Raw genomic sequence first — 5,468 nt, 5'->3', positions numbered from 1 at the left:
TCACAGATGACCTGGACGACCCTAAAATCCAGCTGTTTGAGGACGCGACCTATGGGGGAAGAACTGTGACCCTGCGCAAAGAAACCAATCTTCACGACATTGATTTCAGTGGCATCGCTTCCTCCCACAAAGTGAAAGGTGGTGTCTGGGTGCTCTACGAGCACATCAATCGTCAGGGTGCCCAGCTTGTGTCTTTCCCTGGGGAAGAAGTTCCCAGCTATCTTCCGCTCTACTTCAACGATGTGGCCAGCCATGTGCGTCCCTTGCTGCCGAAGCCATAGACAGCATCATTCAAAGTACACTCTCTGCAGCTGAATATAAACTGGAGCGCTTCTGGAAGAACGAGGCAGGCGGTGGGGAATGACTGATCTTGACAAGAAGACAGTTTATTTAACATTTTTAAACAATACATTAGTAAAGACTAATGACATATAACAATAAAAATCTGTTTTAAACCAAGACTAACTAACAATTTATAATTAATCATTAAAATCACAGAACAATACATTAGTAATAATAACAGCATATAATACAACAATAAAATATGTTTTAAAAAACAAGACTAAAGAACTATTTATAATTAAGAATTAAAATAACAGTGACATATAATGCAACAATAAAAATCAGTTTTTAACCACGACTAATTAACAATTTATAATTAATAAGTAAAATCAGTGAACAATTCATGCAAAAATTAATGGGTAAAATACAAACTTACATAACACAGTAGAACAAAGAACGAAGGTGAGGATGAAGCCAGGTGAGGAGGGCTGGTGTCATGTGGAAAAAGTCACACTTCTGATAATCCTGCAAGAAATGATGAGCACAAATCAATCATTGAGGCCAAACATACAACTAATCATCAAAAAACTCACATTATCAACACCTTTAAATGATGGGCAAAAGCTTGTGCATAGGGCCCTGCATCGACTGAAATTGTACTTTTTTTTTTTCATTAATATTTTCAACTCAAAAGTAAACATACATACAATGTACATTTTGGTGGGTAATAGCCAATGGTATATACTGCTTACATGTTGTGTGGCATACATGGATATTCAGTTGTTTTTTTTTACAATGTACACCAACTGCAGGAAAACCCAATAGAGGAAAATCCATGTACTGCATAAAAAAAAAAATTAATCTTCATAGAATAAAACCCACACATATATTTTATAATATACAGTGCTGCTTGAAAGTATGGGAACCCCTTGCAGAATCTGTGAAAATGTCACACCCACCCACCCACCATCCATCTCTCTTAGTCTCTGAAATTTAGTCTCAGAAGAAGAAGTAGTTTAAGTGCAATATTAGTATGTTGGCTTTCTCAAGCCAACATAATAACAACAAATGTTACTGTCATGTTAATACACTGAAACAAAGCAAAAGTCTCCTGTTTTTTAACTTCTGTATACATATCAAAATCATTTATTATAGTACATCTGCCATTATGTAGCTATTTTTGGACATTAGAATAATACTTCACATTGCCAGCAAGAAAAGTTTATTATGTTGGCTTTCTCAAGATATTGCATGTAAACTACTTCTTCTTCTTCTTCTTCTGAGACAAAATTTTCTGACTCTAACCTAGAGCTTTTAAGCTACAGCCACCAAACTTCACACAGATCTTCAGACTGGTCTGAGGAAGTGAGCTATATCTTTTCGAATGGACCAGACTTACGGTTTTCCTAAAATAGTCAGTTCAACTTCCCTAAAATCCCATAGACTTACACTGATAGAATTTTCAGCTGATGATGTTTACTTTTAAACTTTAACTGTCAACTCTCATACATAAACACACACTCACACATAGTAAGTCTGTTACAGTCTACATTTCTTTCACTTTATACTATTTTAAACTTTTAGACTATACACACTCAACAGACCTAAAAAATAGAAATACAAAAAACGCCTTGCAGTTAAGATGTTAATCACATTACAGTTCGATTTTGAGATCATAAAAAAAGACTAAAAACAGATTTATATCGTACCTTGTCCAGCTGGTTATGCAGCTCTGTGTCATGGACCTCTGCTATGGTCACTGGTGGAGAAGGGATCCCTGAGAGCTGTGAAAACAGCCGTCTGGACAACACACAGGGTCCCACTCCACCATGGACAAGGCAGACTGATATTATCATCCCCAACACCTTGTATGTTCCTCTGGATAAGCCTACAATTGAAATGAAGACCACAATTTAAAAGAAGAATAAAGTTTTTATGTAACCTTGTAATTTGTTTTGGAAACAAATTACGCTGCGAAATGTCTGATGTCTCCTGCATTATCAATTACAAAATATATTGCAATAGTGACTGGAAACTACATGCTATAACTGCATGAGACGAGAATCAAACTCAGGTCGGGCCGCAAGTGCAATGGCGCTATATGTTGGCACACTAACCACAGGGCTATTTCGCCGTCCTGACTGAACTTTTGTGATATCACACACCCCTACCCACACCACAGATTTGAAAGATGGTACTGAGCCTGTTAAAAAGTGATCTTTGACACCAGCACTGCAAGTCTGGTTAAGCACCCTCAAACGTCAGTTAGATATTTACTTGCAGGTTGGCCTTTCCTGATCTTAGCATGCATCTCTGTGTCAAGCGCACATTATAAGTGGCACCCACGTGATCGTCAACTCCAAATGATCATTTGTTTTATATTTCAACTGTCCACATCCACTCCAAAACAACATGTTTACCTTAACAGTTGTGTTTGAGTCCCTCAGCTGTCCTCAGTGTGAAAAGATGGATCTCAAAATCATACAGTCACTGCTGGAAAGGGTTCAAATATGCAAAAGATGCTGGAAAACTGAAGAATCTGCAGGATCTGGAGGATTTTTCTGAAGAACAGTGTTCAGTTTAACTGTTCAGGACAAACAAGGGACTCAAGAACAACCATCACAAAACAAAAAAAAACATTTGTAGATCATCCAGGTAACCACACATAGTATTAAGAATCAGGGGTCATTTTTAATAAATTCAGCTATTCTTTTGTCTTGTGGACTTAATGTAAACATCCTTTATGTAAAATATCTTACTCAGGGCAGTACTAAATAAAAAAAATATTTTGTTAACATTTTTCACAGGTTCTGCAAGGGGTTCACAAACTTTCAAGCGGCACTGTAAATGTATTAATCATCTATTTTCAGTAAGATTTACTAAATATAACATATTTCTGCCATTGTGTTTTTAACTTGAATCATGCCCAACAGATACCCGTTTCTGGCAATTCACTCCTTGATTTGCTTCATAAAAGCTTACATGATGACAAACATGTTTATAATGCATTATTTTCAATGTATTTATTGTTAGTGTGGCCCTTAAAGGATTAGTTCAATTTCAAATGAAAATGACCCCAAGCTTTACTCACCCTCAAGCCATCCTAGGTGTATATGACTTTCTTCTTTCTGATGAACACAATCAGAGATATATTAATAAATATCCTGACGCATCCACATTCATCCATCATAAACCTACTCCACACGGCTCCGGGGGGTTAATAAAGGGCTTCTTATGCGAAGTGATGCGTTTGTGTAAAAAAATATCCATATTTAACTATGAAGTCAAATAACTAGCTTCCGCCAAACCGCTTTCCGCATTCAACTTACAAAGTAAGTGTAAAACTCTTGCAGTTCAAAAAGCTTACGTGACGCCAGTTCCGTTTTTTTCGTAACTTGAATATGGAAGGCAGTCTGGCGGAAGCTAGATATTTTATTTCATAACTTGTTTAAATATGGATTTTTTTTTTACACAAATGCATCGCTTCGCTTCAGAATGCCTTTATTAACCCCACTGGAGCCGTGTGGAGTATGTTTATGATGGATTCGTCAGGATATTAATTAATATATCTCCGACTGTGTTCATCAGAAAGAAGAAAGTCTAGGAGTAAAGCTTGGGCTAATTTTCATTTGAAAGTGAACTAATCCTTTAAAAGTAATTCACATTGTGATGTATCTGGTTGCCAAAACAGAAAGCAATAATGTCAAGCAATGTTACATTTACCTCAGGAAAGACATTTAATGAATATATAAACTAATATGATATGACTGATATGAAACATTTTATCAAGATAATTTTTTGGCCATTTCAGCCCTATGAAACACAAATGAGTGTAAACTCCATGAATGAAATGAGCACAGCACAACTGCAAATCAAATAGCCGCATTGCCATTTCTGTGTGCCTTTCAGAAATCAGGTATTTTTTTATTTTAAACTTGTTTAAAGAAATGTTATAATTATAATAAAAAAATAAAAATTCTGTGAGTTATACAAGGCATATTTGTTAAATGAAAACTGTGAAGGGAACAGAATTACATTTTAAAACAGACTTCTAATTTTTTCACAAACTTTTGGTTATTTCTGGCCGTTTCCACCATTTTTAAGATTTTTCTAAATACAGATTCAGACACAAATAAGTCTGAGATTACTTCAGATATTGGCTCTGTTGCACACCCCTAATATTACTCTTACCTTAATGATTCTGCCAGTCATATTGTTCAAACTCCCTAATGAAAGATGCAACTTGTGGGTTTAAGGCTGTGGTTTTCCTCCTAACAATCCTCCTGCTCTTTCTGCTCACCTGGAACTCAGATTTGCATTTCGAATTTTCAGGGTTTATCCTGACAAGAAACCTGTAAATACAAAAAAACTAAAAGATTTATGATCACAATATGTAGCATCATCTCTAATAAGTCATGTCACAATAAGGGATAAGCTGTAAAAATTAATTAATGCAAAAGCCTGTAAATACAAATAATTTTATGACATTGCTGTCTATAGAGGCCTCACTGAGCCATCGGATTTAATCAAAAATAACTTAATTTGTGTTCCGAAGATGAACGAAGGCCTTATGGGTGTAGAACGACATGACGGTGAGTAATAAATGACATTATTTTCATTTTTGGGTGAACTAACCCTTTAACACCAGTCGGGAGGGATGTTATTAGGTTCATGAGACTCATGAGACTGAAAAAAAAAATCTAAGACTTTCGTTCATCTTCGGAAGACAAATTAAGATATTTTTGATGACAGAATGCTGTCATCCATAGACTGCCTTTGCAACTACCACTTTGTAGCTTCAAAAACGTCATAAAGAGATCGGACTAATCCATATGAATAGAGCAGTTTAGTACAGATTTTCTGAAGAGAATCGATCGCTTGTTATGACAAACACATTTAATTTACGCTTTAACTCGCATGTAAACATTGATCAGTGAATATAAACAGAAGCTTCACCGAACATGAATAACGCACAAGAACAAACTTCTTCCAGAAGCTCAAATGTGCTGCGTAACCAATGAGGTTAATTCTCGTGTGTTATGCAGCACAATTGAGCTTCCGGAAGAAGTTTGTTCTCACGCATGAAGCAGGTTTGGTTGAGCTTCAGCTTATGTGCACTGATCAATGTTTACATGCAAGTAAAAGCCTAAATTAAATCTGTTCATCATATAAAGCGATCAAGCCTC

At 36.0% G+C, this 5,468-nt stretch overlaps 1 long non-coding RNA gene across 1 annotated transcript in view; it reads right to left on the bottom strand.

Annotated features, from left to right (window-relative positions):
* Positions 1–744: 744 nt before the first annotated feature.
* LOC107575485 (uncharacterized) overlaps positions 745–5,468 on the bottom strand; it is an 11,475-nt gene continuing 6,751 nt past the window's right edge. Inside the window, exons 2-3 of the long non-coding RNA XR_001607881.1 lie at positions 4,474–4,634; positions 745–807 (exon numbers count right to left, since the gene is read on the bottom strand). This is a non-coding gene — a long non-coding RNA (uncharacterized lncRNA). The remainder of the gene's footprint in view (positions 808–4,473; positions 4,635–5,468) is intronic.

This window comes from Sinocyclocheilus grahami, unplaced genomic scaffold (genome assembly GCF_001515645.1).
Source record: "Sinocyclocheilus grahami isolate Dianchi unplaced genomic scaffold, SAMN03320097.WGS_v1.1 scaffold2671.1, whole genome shotgun sequence".
NCBI lineage: Eukaryota > Metazoa > Chordata > Actinopteri > Cypriniformes > Cyprinidae > Sinocyclocheilus > Sinocyclocheilus grahami.
The sequence above is the reverse complement of the archived record's forward strand: the minus strand, read 5'-3'. Positions and strand labels throughout refer to the sequence as shown.